Source organism: Rutidosis leptorrhynchoides, chromosome 6 (genome assembly GCF_046630445.1).
Source record: "Rutidosis leptorrhynchoides isolate AG116_Rl617_1_P2 chromosome 6, CSIRO_AGI_Rlap_v1, whole genome shotgun sequence".
NCBI lineage: Eukaryota > Viridiplantae > Streptophyta > Magnoliopsida > Asterales > Asteraceae > Rutidosis > Rutidosis leptorrhynchoides.
Window position 1 is genome coordinate 236,659,924 of NC_092338.1, and position 15,246 is coordinate 236,675,169.

Consider the following 15,246-nt stretch of genomic DNA (forward strand, 5'->3'; position numbering starts at 1 on the left):
TTGAATTTGGATGATCTTCTCGGTAGTTTCTTGTATTATCTCCGGACCCGTAATCCTTCTATCCCCCACTTCACTCCAACAAATCGGAGACCTACACTTTCTACCATAAAGTGCTTCAAACGGCGCCATCTCAATGCTTGAATGGTAGCTGTTGTTGTAGGAAAATTCTGCTAACGGTAGATGTCGATCCCAACTATTTCCAAAATCAATAACACATGCTCGTAGCATGTCTTCAAGCGTTTGTATCATCCTTTCGCTCTGCCCATCAGTTTGTGGATGATAGGTAGTACTCATGTCTAGACGAGTTCCTAATGCTTGCTGTAATGTCTGCCAGAATCTTGAAATAAATCTGCCATCCCTATCAGAGATAATAGAGATTGGTATTCCATGTCTGGAGACGACTTCCTTCAAATACAGTCATGCTAACTTCTCCATCTTGTCATCTTCTCTTATTGGCAGGAAGTGTGCTGACTTAGTGAGACAATCAACTATTACCCAAATAGTATCATAACCACTTGCAGTCCTTGGCGATTTAGTAATGAAATCCATGGTAATGTTTTCCCATTTCCATTCCGGGATTTCAGGTTGTTGTAGTAGACCTGATGGTTTCTGATGCTCAGCTTTGACCTTAGAACACGTCAAACATTCTCCTACATATTTAGCAATATCGGCTTTCATACCTGGCCACCAAAAATGTTTCTTAAGATCCTTGTACATCTTCCCCGTTCCAGGATGTATTGAGTATCTGGTTTTATGAGCTTCTCTAAGTACCATTTCTCTCATATCTCCAAATTTTGGTACCCAAATTCTTTCAGCCCTATACCGGGTTCCGTCTTCCCGAATATTAAGATGCTTCTCCGATCCTTTGGGTATTTCATCCTTTAAATTTCCCTCTTTTAAAACTCCTTGTTGCGCCTCCTTTATTTGAGTAGTAAGGTTAGTGTGAATCATTATATTCATAGATTTTACTCGAATGGGTTCTCTGTCCTTTCTGCTCAAGGCATCGGCTACCACATTTGCCTTCCCCGGGTGGTAACAAATCTCAAAGTCATAATCATTCAACAATTCAATCCACCTACGCTGCCTCATATTCAGTTGTTTCTGATTAAATATGTGTTGAAGACTTTTGTGGTCGGTATATATAATACTTTTGACCCCATATAAGTAGTGCCTCCAAGTCTTTAATGCAAAAACAACCTCGCCTAATTCCAAATCATGCATCGTATAATTTTGCTCGTGAATCTTCAATTGTCTAGACGCATAAGCAATCACCTTCGTCCGTTGCATTAATACACAACCGAGACCTTGCTTTGATGCATCACTAGAAATCACAAAATCATCATTCCCTTCAGGCAATGACAATATAGGTGCCGTAGTTAGCTTTTTCTTCAATAATTGAAACGCCTTCTCTTGTTCGTCCTTCCATTCAAATTTCTTCCCTTTATGCGTTAATGCAGTCAAGGGTTTTGCTATTTTGGAGAAATCTTGGATGAATCTTCTGTAGTAACCAGCCAATCCTAAAAATTGACGTATATGCTTCGGAGTTTTCGGGGTTTCCCACTTTTAAACAGTTTCTATCTTTGCCAGGTCCACATGGATACCTTCTTTGTTCAATATGTGACCGAGGAATTGAACTTCTTCCAACCAAAATGCACACTTTGAAAACTTAGCGTACAATTCTTCCTTACTCAATACTTCTAACACCTTTCTCAAATGTTCACCGTGTTCTTGGTCATTCTTTGAGTAAATAAGTATGTCATCAATGAAAATAATGACAAACTTGTCAAGGTATGGTCCACACACTCGGTTCATAAGGTCCATGAACACAGCTGGTGCATTAGTTAAACCAAACGGCATGACCATAAACTCGTAATGACCATAACGCGTCCTAAAAGCAGTTTTTGGAATATCATCCTCCTTTACTCGCATTTGATGATATCCAGAACATAAATCGATCTTCGAATAAACCGACGAGCCTTGTAATTGATCAAATAAGTCGTCAATTCTCTGCAGTGGATAACGGTTTTTGATGGAAAGTTTGTTCCACTCTCTGTAGTCAATACACAACCTAAATGTACCATCCTTCTTCTTGACAAACAAAACAGGAGCTCCCCACGGTGATGTGCTTGGTCGAATGAAACTACGTTCTAATAGTTCTTGCAGTTAGCTTTGCAGTTCTTTCATCTCGCTGGGTGCGAGTCTATAAGGAGCACGAGCTATTGGTGCAGCTCCTGGTACAAGATCTATTTGAAATTCAACGGATCGATATGGGGGTAATCCCGGTAATTCTTTCGGAAATACATCGGGAAATTCTTTTGCAACGGGAACATCATTGATGCTCTTTTCTTCAGTTTGTACTTTCTCGACGTGTGCTAGAATAGCATAACAACCTTTTCTTATTAGTTTTTGTGCCTTCAAATTACTAATAAGATGTAGCTTCATGTTGCCCTTTTCTCCGTACACCATTAAGGGTTCTCCTTCTTCTCGTACAATGCGAATTGCATTTTTATAACATACGATCTCTGCTTTCACCTTCTTCAGCCAGTCCATGCCAACTATTACATCAAAACTCCCTAACTCTACTGGTATCAAATCAATCTTAAATATTTCGCTACCCAGTTTAATTTCTCGATTCCGGCATACATTATCTGCTGAAATTAATTTACCGTTTGCTAATTCGAGTAAAAATTTACTATCCAACGGCGTCAATGGACAATTTAATTTAGCACAAAAATCTCTACTCATATAGCTTCTATCCGCACCCGAATCAAATAAAATGTAAGCAGATTTATTGTCAATAAGAAACGTACCCGTAACAAGCTCCGGGTCTTCCTGTGCCTCCGCCGCATTAATATTGAAAACTCTTCCGCGGCCTTGTCCATTCGTGTTCTCCTGGTTCGGGCAATTTCTAATAATGTGGCCCGGTTTTCCACATTTATAACAAACTACATTGGTATAACTTGCTCCGACACTACTTGCTCCGCCATTACTCGTTCTGACACCATTTGTTCCTTTCGTTCTGTTAACCCCTGGTCCGTAGACCCCACACTTCGCCGCGCTATGACCATTTCTTTTACACTTGCTGCAAAATTTGGTGCAGAACCCCGAGTGATACTTTTCACACATTTGGCATAGCTGCTTCTGATTGTTGTGGTTGTTGCGGTTGTTATTGCTATTGGGATGATTGTTGTTGTTGTTGTTGTTGTTGTTGTTGTTGTTGTTGGGCCATTTGTTGTAGTTGCGATTGATGTTGCGATTGTTGGGATAATTGTTGCGATTATTATTGTAATTGCTGTTGTTGTTGTATTGGTGATTCTTATCACCGTTTTTCTCCCACTTTCTTTTGACTTGCTTCACATTGGCCTCTTCAGCCGTCTGTTCTTTAATTCTTTCCTCAATCTGGTTCACTAGTTTGTGAGCCATTCTACATGCCTGTTGTATGGAGGCGGGCTCGTGTGAACTTATATCTTCTTGGATTCTTTCCGGTAATCCTTTTACAAAAGCGTCGATCTTCTCTTCCTCATCTTCGAACGCTCCCGGACACAATAGGCACAATTCTGTGAATCGTCTTTCGTACGTGGTAATATCAAATCCTTGGGTTCGTAACCCTCTAAGTTCTGTCTTGAGCTTATTGACCTCGGTTCTGGGACGGTACTTCTCGTTCATCAAGTGCTTGAATGCTGACCACGCTAGTGCGTAAGCATCATCTTGTCCCACTTGCTCTAGATAGGTATTCCACCATGTTAACGCAGAACCTATGAAGGTATGCGTAGCGTACTTCACTTTGTTCTCTTCAGTACACTTACTTATGGCAAACACCGATTCGACCTTCTCGGTCCACCGTTTCAATCCTATCGGTCCTTCGGTTCCATCAAATTCCAAAGGTTTGCAGGCAGTGAATTCTTTGTAGGTGCATCCTACACGATTTCCTGTACTGCTAGATCCAAGGTTATTGTTGGTATGCATCGCAGCCTGTACTGCGGCTATGTTTGAAGCTAGAAAAGTACGGAATTCCTCTTCATTCATATTCACGGTGTGTCGAGTAGTCGGTGCCATTTCCTTTAAAATAGTCAAATGGAACAAGTTAATCATACAGAATATTAAGAGTAGTTAATAGTATTTCGTAGCATAATATGAACTCATTTATAAAAGCTTTTTCTTCATATTAGCGTTTTATAAGTTTAAATTCGGGTAGTACCTACCCGTTAAGTTCATACTTAGTAGCTAATATACAATTCAACTACTACAATTCTATATGAAAAACTGATTATAATAATATTTCGCGTTCAAACTTTTATACAATATTTTACAAACTTACAATACCGCTTATTTTACATAAAGCATGAAATATAGCACACAATAACTTTGATACAAGATAGTTGTGAAGATAATTCTAGCTAGTACACAAGTCGTTCAGCAAAGGCAATAAAGACACGTAATTCATACGTCCAGAAACAAGTCATGCATTCTGGTTTTACTAGGACTACTTCCCATCCTTGGTCTTGTGGAACATAACCGTTATGGCCGTTGATAAGACAGCGTGTTGTAACGTCGTCAAAGGGACGAGGGTTACGTAATGACCAACAGTCTCGTAATAACCTAAAAACCTCATTTCTTACCTCAATTACCGACTCCGTCACTTGTGGGAACGTTTTGTTTAATAGTTGTAGCCCGATGTTCTTTTTCTCACTTTGGTGAGAAGCGAACATTACTAACCCGTAAGCATAGCATGCTTCTTTATGTTGCATGTTAGCCGCTTTTTCTAAATCATGAAGTCCTATATTCGGATACATTGAGTCAAAATAATTTCTTAACCCGTTGCGTAAAATAGCATTTGGGTTCCCCGCAATATATGCGTCAAAGTAAACACATCGTAACTTATGGGTTTCCCAATGTGAGATCCCCCATCTTTCAAACGAAAGTCTCTTATAAACCAAGACATTCTTGGAACGTTCTTCGAATGTCTTACAAACTGATTTCGCCGTAAATCGTTGTGCCGAAGAATTCTGACCGACTCTAGGCAAGATTTCATCAATCATGTCTCCGGGTAGGTCTCTTAAAATATTGGGTTGTCTATCCATTTTGTGTTTTTATACTGTAAAATAGACAAGAGTTAGATTCATAAAAAAAAATACTTATTAATACAAGCAATTTTTACATATATCATAAAGCATAAGCACACTATATTACATATATTACACCACACGAATACAACTATCTTATTCCGACTCGCTCGTTTCTTCTTCTTTAGTTTTGGTTCGTTTTGCCAAATTTCTAGGGATATATGATGTTCCCCTAATACGAGCTGTCGTTTTCCACAACGGTTTAGAAAAACCTGGTGGTTTAGAGGTTCCCTGGTCATTGTTACAACTTAAGGACTTCGGGGGTTGACGATACATATAAAGTTCATCGGGGTTGGAATTAGATTTCTCTATTTTTATGCCCTTTCCCTTATTATTTTTTTTTGCCTTTTTAAATTCAGTTGGGGTAATTTCTATAACATCATCGGAATTCTATCGAAATCCGATTCATCGGAGAATTGGTAATCCTCCCAATATTTTGCTTCCTTGGCGGAAACACCATTGACCATAGTTAACCTTGGTCGGTTGGTTGAGGATTTTCTTTTACTTAACCGTTTTATTATTTCCCCCACCGGTTCTATTTCCTCCTCCGGTTCCTCCTCTTCCGGTTCTGATTCTTCTTCCGGTTCTGATTCGGGAACTTGTGAATCAGTCCACGAATCATTCCAATTTACATTTGACTCTTCATTATTATTAGGTGAGTCAATGGGACTTGTTCTAGAGGTAGACATCTATCACATAATATCAAACACGTTAAGAGATTAATATATCACATAATATTCACATGTTAAAAATATATAGTTTCCAACAAAATTTGTTAAGAAATCATTTTTTAAGTAAACACGGTCGAAGTCCAGACTCACTAATGCATCCTAACAAACTCGATAAGACACACTAATGAAAAATTCTTTTTCTCTAAGACCAATGCTCGGATACCAACTGAAATGTTCCGTTCTTATTGATTAAAAACGTTCCATATTAATTGATTTCGTTGCGAGGTTTTGACCTCTATATGAGACGTTTTTCAAAGACTGCATTCATTTTAAAACAAACCATAACCTTTATTTCATAAATAAAGGTTTAAAAAGCTTTACGTAGATTATCAAATAATGATAATCTAAAATATCCTGTTTACACACGACCATTACATAATGGTTTACAATACAAATATGTTACATCGAAATCAGTTTCTTGAATGTAGTTTTTACACAATATCATACAAACATGGACTCCAAATCTTGTCCTTATTTTAGTATGCAACAGCGGAAGCTCTTAGTATTCACCTGAGAATAAACATGCTTTAAACGTCAACAAAAATGTTGGTGAGTTATAGGTTTAACCTATATATATCAAATCGTAACAATAGACCACAAGATTTCATATTTCAATACACATCCCATACATAGAGATAAAAATCATTCATATGGTGAACACCTGGTAACCGACATTAACAAGATGCATATATAAGAATATCCCCATCATTCCGGGACACCCTTCGGATATGATATAAATTTCGAAGTACTAAAGCATCCGGTACTTTGGATGGGGTTTGTTAGGCCCAATAGATCTATCTTTAGGATTCGCGTCAATTAGGGTGTCTGTTCCCTAATTCTTAGATTACCAGACTTAATTAAAAGGGGCATATTCGATTTCGATAATTCAACCATAGAATGTAGTTTCACGTACTTGTGTCTATTTTGTAAATCATTTATAAAACCTGCATGTATTCTCATCCCAAAAATATTATATTTTAAAAGTGGGACTATAACTCACTTTCACAGATTTTTACTTCGTCGGAAAGTAAGACTTGGCCACTGGTTGATTCACGAACCTATAACAATATATACATATATATCAAAGTATGTTCAAAATATATTTACAACACTTTTAATATATTTTGATGTTTTAAGTTTATTAAGTCAGCTGTCCTCATTAGTAACCTACAACTAGTTGTCCACAGTTAGATGTACAGAAATAAATTGATAAATATTATCTTGAATCAATCCACGACCCAGTGTATACGTATCTCAGTATTGATCACAACTCAAACTATATATATTTTGGAATCAACCTCAAACCTGTATAGCTAACTCCAACATTCACATATAGAGTGTCTATGGTTGTTCCGAAATATATATAGATGTGTCGACATGATAGGTCGAAACATTGTATACATGTCTATGGTATCTCAAGATTACATAATATATAATATAAGTTGATTAAGTTATGGTTGGAATAGATTTGTTACCAATTTTCACGTAGCTAAAATGAGAAAAATTATTCAATCTTGTTTTACCCATAACTTCTTCATTTTAAATCCGTTTTGAGTGAATCAAATTGCTATGGTTTCATATTGAACTCTATTTTATGAATCTAAATAGAAAAAGTATAGGTTTATAGTCGGAAAAATAAGTTACAAGTCGTTTTTGTAAAGGTAGTCATTTCAGTCGAAAGAACGACGTCTAGATGACCATTTTAGAAAACATACTTCCACTTTGAGTTTAACCATAATTTTTGGATATAGTTTCATGTTCATAATAAAAATCATTTTCCCAGAATAACAACTTTTAAATCAAAGTTTATCATAGTTTTTAATTAACTAACCCAAAACAGCCCGCGGTGTTACTACGACGGCGTAAATCCAGTTTTACGGTGTTTTTCATGTTTCCAGGTTTTAAATCATTAAGTTAGCATATCATATAGATATAGAACATGTGTTTAGTTGATTTTAAAAGTCAAGTTAGAAGGATTAACTTTTATTTGTGAACAAGTTTAGAATTAACTAAACTATGTTCTAGTGATTACAAGTTTAAACCTTCGAATAAGATAGCTTTATATGTATGAATCGAATGATGTTATGAACATCATTACTACCTCAAGTTCCTTGGATAAACCTACTGGAAATGAGAAAAATAGATCTAGCTTCAAAGGATCCTTGGATGGCTTGAAAGTTCTTGAAGCAGAATCATGACACGAAAACAATTTCAAGTAAGATTTCCACTTGAAATAAGATTGTTATAGTTATAGAAATTGAATTAAAGTTTGAATATGATTATTACATTGTATTAGAAAGATAACCTACTGTAAGTAACAAAGGTTTCTTGATCTTGGATGATTACTTGGAATGGATTTAGAAAACTTGGAAGTAAACTTGCAATCTTGGAAATATTCTTGATTTTATGAAACTAGAACTTTTGGAATTTATGAAGAACACTTAGAACTTGAAGATAGAACTTGAGAGAGATCAATTAGATGAAGAAAATTGAAGAATGAAAGTGTTTGTAGGTGTTTTTGGTCGTTGGTGTATGGATTAGATATAAAGGATATGTAATTTTGTTTTCATGTAAATAAGTCATGAATGATTACTCATATTTTTGTAATTTTATGAGATATTTCATGCTAGTTGCCAAATGATGGTTCCCAAATATGTTAGGTGACTCACATGGGCTGCTAAGATCTGATCATTGGAGTGTATATACCAATAGTACATACATCTAAAATCTGTGTATTGTACGAGTACGAATACGGGTGCATACGAGTAGAATTGTTGATGAGACTGAACGAGGATGTAATTGTAAGCATTTTTGTTAAGTAGAAGTATTTTGATAAGTGTCTTGAAGTCTTTCAAAAGTGTATGAATACATATTAAAACACTACATGTATATACATTTTAATTGAGTCGTTAAGTCATCGTTAGTCGTTACATGTAAATGTTGTTTTGAAACCTTTAGGTTAACGATCTTGTTGAATGTTGTTAACCCATTGTTTATTATAACAAATGGGATGTTAAATTGTTATATTATCATGATATTATGATATATAATATATCTTAGTATGATATATATACAGTTAAATGTCGTTACAACGATAATCGCTACATATATGTCTCGTTTCGAAATCATTAAGTTAGTAGTCTTATTTTTACATATGTATTTCATTGTTAATACACTTAATAATATATTTACTTATCATTTAACATAATTACCCAAGTGTATCAATATCTTAATATGATTCATATGTACCTAGTAAGACGTTGTTATAACGATAATCGTTATATATATCATTTTCGAGTTTTTTAAATTAATAGTCTCATTTTTATGTATATAACTCATTGTTAAAATACCTAATGAGATACATACTTATAATAAAATCATGTTAACTATATATATAACCATATATATGTCATCGTATAGTTTTTACAAGTTTTAACGTTCGTGAATCACCGGTCAACTTGGGTGGTCAATTGTCTATATGAAACCTATTTCAATTAATCAAGTCTTAACAAGTTTGATTGCTTAACATGTTGGAAACACTTAATCATGTAAATAATAATTTCATTTAATATATATATAAACATGGAAAAGTTCGGGTCACTACAGACTCAATATTACAGATTTTGCTTATCGTGTCGGAAACATATATAGATTAAGGTTTAAATTTGGTCGGAAATTTCCGGGTCATTACACACAGCGGAAGATTTCTTTAATACCTGAGAATAAACATGTTTAAAAGTGTCAACCAAAAGGTTGGTGAGTTCATAGGTTTATCATAAATAATAAAATTTAGTAATTTTGATAGACCACAAGATTTAAATATGCTTGGCACAAATGGGTCCGTAACCTATACCCATATGTAATGTCCATGCAATTTCTTTTAAATATAGTACACCTATCTCGTGTACGAAACCATTTTTCAAAATTCTTAATAACCGTACATATATCTCGTGTACAAAATATCATACACACACATAACCTGTGTATAAAAATCATTCTCTCTATATATAACCTTGCTTGGTAACCGACCTTAACATATAATGCGCATAAAGAATATCCCCAAAACATACAGGCATAAAGCAGTCACTATGATAAATACATAACCTCTCGTCTGTTCAATATATAAACCTCGAAGTACTAAAGCAGTTCAAATTCTCTGACTGGGGCTGGTCAGTGCCCGTAGATCTATCTTTAGGATTCGCGTCAATTAGGGTGTCATTCCCTAATTCTTAGGTTACCAAGCTATAATAAATAGGGGAAATATTCGGTATAATAACCTAGAGAACCTCTCATCTGTATAATAATACATTCGAGGAATGTTTCGCTTGTGTCTATCTAGTCAAACATTTATAAAAGCATTTCATGTATTCTCAGTCCCAAAAATATATATTGTAAAATCATTTAAGAAAAAGGGATCAAATGAACTCACGATACGATATTTTGTAGTAAAATATGCATACGACGGAACTGAACAAATGCAGGGTTGGCCTCGGATTCACGAACCTATATCAATACTATATATATATATATTTATATATATATATATACACATATAATGGTAATCAAACAATTTATATATAATATCTTAAATTATATATCTTTTACATTTAATTTATATATATATATATATATATATATATATATATATATATATATATATATATATATATATATTTAAAATAATTAATATTTATATAGTTATATATATATATATATATATATATATATATATATATATATATATATATATATATATATGATTAATATTATCTTAAAATCAATATTTTGTTATATGTAAATATTTATATAAATATATATTATTATATGTAATATTATTGTAGTTGTAATAAATATACTCTTATATAGAAAATATTTATGTGTTATAATAATATTGTTAATATGAAAGTAATAATAATAATGATAATAATAATAATAATATTGATAATAATAATAATAATCTTAATGATAATTTTAATAATAATGTTAATTTTGATAAAAATGATAATAATATTAATAGTAATAATGATAATAACTATAATAACTATAAATATAATAATTTTTCTAATAATGATAATAATAATAATAATACTTATTTTAATAATAATAATAATAATAATAATAATAATAATAATAATAATAATAATAATAATAATAATAATAATAATAGTAATACTACCTAAATAGGAAAGGCTTCAAAAAAGTAAACTGCCTCAGCCCGGGCTCGAACCGAAGACCTCTCGCTTAACAGACAACTCCCCTAACCATTCCTCTGCTCGTTCATTTCTGTTTTAAATCACAACTTAAATCTATTTAACCATATTTCATCTTTTTCATCATCTCGTTAATCACCTCATCATCACCATCTTGTTCATCGTGATATCTTCCACCATCATCATCGTTCGAACAGAAAGCAACATCAGTTATCATCATGCATCACCATCGATCTTCATCATCACGTATCATTGTCACTGTTCATCATCACTTTCATTTATCATCATCACTGTTCATCGTTTCCTTATCACTTGCAGGTGGTGTTTGATGGTTTTGGTTCTGGGTTTGGGGTGTTCGTTCGAAACAGAGAACAAACAACAGGTCTAGGTGATCGAATGGTAGGCTGTTCATTGTGGTTTAATGGGTACTCGATGGTAACAGATGCAATGGAATCGAGGCAAAATAGAATCAACTTGAGTTCTATACAATGACACTGTAGACTAATGGAAGGGATGTAGCACAGCTTAGTAGCACGTTTGTGTTGGTTACAAAATGTCACATGTTCAAATCCTGTCATCCCTACCTATTACTGCTCTTTTGAGCAGTAATGAGGGATTTTTTGAGATCAATTCACATTGGACATATCATATAGAATCTATAGGCTGATCTTGAGCCGCCATCCAAGTACGAATACCTTCGTTTAAGAGAATATTTTTGGTGTAGAAAGTCTCAAATTCAGGATCTTCTGCGGCGCGAATTTCCTGAGAAACGAAGTCATAGGCACGTAGGTTCAAGGCCAGACCGACTACTCCAAGAGAACTTATCCATTAACCAGTTACCACTCATAGATTCCAGTCAAAGATTCATAGAATCGAAATTCCATCATTGCTAGGTCTATAAGATAGTATTTGATGGATAATGCGCCAGCCAAAATGATATTTCTTTTTTTTTGAGAATTCGATATGGATGAATATAAATAACTGACAATTTCAAAATAATCCGGGATAGACGCAATGTCCACAATACCTGGATTTAATCAGATACAATTTGAAGGATTTTGTAGGTTCATTGATCAGAGTTTGACAGAATAACTTTCTAAGTTTCCAAAAATAGAAGATACAAATCAAGAAATTGACTTTGAATTATTTTTGGAAAGATATAAATTGGTCAACAGGTATCATCCCCCCAGAACAACGTTTTCTTTTAGGCCTTTCAACCAGTCGATACGCCTCAGGAGAGCTGATTTTGCTAAAACTCGAGCAGTTTCTTGAAAACTCGCTTCGAATATGAAACTTTGAGTATTCATAGATTCTCTTGTTATTCCCAATAAGACAGCCTGGTAACATATTGTTTCTTCCAAAGCCCGCCCCATTCGTTCCACTCGCAACAATTCGATTAGTTCTCCGGGCAAAAAAACATTAGACATTTCATCTTCTGAGACCAACACTTTTGATGTTATTTGATGTACAATAATTTCTATATGCCTATTATGTATATGCATCCCCTGGGATCGATAAACCTTTTGGACCTTATTAACCAAAGAGATACGACTTTGCACTATAGTTAGCTCAGCACCAATCAAGAATCAGATCTTGGTAACTAACTATTTCCAACTTGATAATTTAAAACAGATTTATCAAATACTTAAATATTATTTACTGGATGAAAATGGTAAAATTTATAATCCCTATTCCTGCAGTAACATCATTTTAAATCCATTAAATTTGAATTGGTCTTTTCTCCATTACAATTATTGTGAGTAGACATCTACAATCGTTAGTCTTGGGCAGTTTCTTTGTGAAAATGTATCTATAGCCAAAAAAAGGACCACATTTAAAATCTGGTAAAAAAACAAGAACTTTAATCGAAATAATATTATATTATAATAAAATAATAGTAAAGTGATAGTAAAAAAAAGGACTTGTGTTGGATTGGCACTGCATATCTACTAAAATTTTGAGTTTAGATGGAGAATAAATAAAAATAATAAATAAGTAGAAAAGGATTTCTGCAATCAATAGTGTAGTCAATCCATATAAAATAACCTCGAGTCCTTGTTTCTTGTTTGGTATTAGAGTTCGAGTGAAAACCGCCCAATTGTAAGAATTTGCTAAGCCCATCTAATTCTCCGGAAAGTATTAATTGAAAGCCTCTAATTGTTTCTACTAAACCAACATATTTTCTCGGAGAACCCGTAAATACTTCTGCTACGAAAAAAGATTGTGATAAGAAACGCTCAATTTTTCGCGCTCTTGCTACGATTAAACGATCTTCTTCGGATAATTCGACCAATCCAAGAATAGCTATAATATCTTGAAGTTCTTTGTAACGTTGTAAAGTTTGTTTAACCTCTTGTGTAATGTCATAATGGTCTTCACCAACAATCCGGGGTTGTAGCATAGTTGACGTTGAATCTAAAGGATCTACTGCTGGATAGATACCTTTGGCGGCTAATCCTCTTGATAGTACGATAGTAGCATCTAAATGTGCAAATCTAGTAGCAGGAGCAGGGTCGGTCAAATTAATTTATTAATTGAAGTTCTATTTCTATTTCTATATTTCTATTCTAAATTAATTCTTTTTCTATTCTAAATTCAAATTCGAATAACATTAAAATAATTAATCCAATCTCTACGGAGGGTTTTTATTGAAAGAGAAGACTAGGTCTAAGTAAAGTATATGAAGCCCCTTTTATGTTGTTGACAATGTTTACAATGAAACTTAGCATTAGCATTTTTCAAACTTTATCTTGTGCACAAATACCATACAATACCGATAGAAATTACTATTAAATTTGAAAATTTGATTGGGGTTGGGTTAGATTGGAGTTTTTAACCAGACTCGTGTCATGATACAAAATTCATTCACTAGACACTAGAATTGGGTATACCAAAGAAGGGTAGTATAATTAATTCATTGAGTTCGAAAGAATAAAATTCCATATGAATTTTCTTACAAAGAGTAATGAATAAAAGTTGGTTTGTTTAACCACAAACCAACTTTTATTCATTACTCTTCGCAAGAAAATTCATACGGAATTTTATTCTTTCGATACGGTAGAGCTACGACAGTTATTGTATGAGGTCTACCCAGTGCTAGATGCAGAGGCGCATAATAGATCGATATGAACATTATGAGCTGTCCCGTACGGATTGAGCCATAGCAAATGGTTTCATAAAACCACACAATTTTCCCGATCTAAATCAAGCAGGTTTTACATGAAGAAGATTTGGCTCAGCGTGTTCTATTCGATACGGGTAGGAGAAGAACCAGGTTTCATAATTAATATTCCCTTTTTTGTTAATTGTGTAAGATTTAAATGCCTCCTCATTATATCCAGATTCATTTCTTTCCTTTGAATATAGGATATAGTAATTTTTCTTAATTGGAATCACTAATGCATACATTGTTGTATTAGATATTAGATTAGATCGAAACTGAAGGTTCTTTATTGACTAACTATAAAGATGCGTATTTCTAATATGGAAAGATACAAAATAGAACTTCTAAAGCAAAAGAGAATAGAAATGACTAGTCTTATAATATAGTTGAACCAAAATACCTATTTTTTGTCACATTAATTGGTTTACCATCGGTATCTCGACCCTTAACTACTAGAGCGTTATAAATATTAGGCAATGAATTTTTTACCATAAAAGAATTTCACACTCCCCTTTTTACAGATATTTATTTTATTGATCAGTAGTAATAATGTCAGAAAACAGCAGTCGCAGCTGCAACAGGAGCTGAATATGCAACAACAATCCAAGGTCGCATACCCAGACAGAAACTAAGCTCCCACTCACGACCCGTGTAGTACCAATACGCAATGGGGAGGTTAATGCCATTTTCTATGAGCGAATGTGCCCATACTTGTTCATCATTAGAGGACACTATTCGTAATAATTTTTCCTTTTTTTTTTTTCTGAATTTCTTTATAAATTTTTCTAAGAATCGAATTCATATCAATTCTTCTGTATCTCTATTATGATATGTATACAGGTTTATCCTTCATCTTTTCTAAAGTTTCGATAGAAGGATTTCTATATCAATGTAAGACAATCAACTTCATTTGTTAGAACAGCTTCCATCGAGTCTCTGCACCTATCAACATATATCACTGTCAAGAGGGAATTTCTTAGTATTTAGGCGATTTTTAGGTATTTCGATTAAAAAAAATA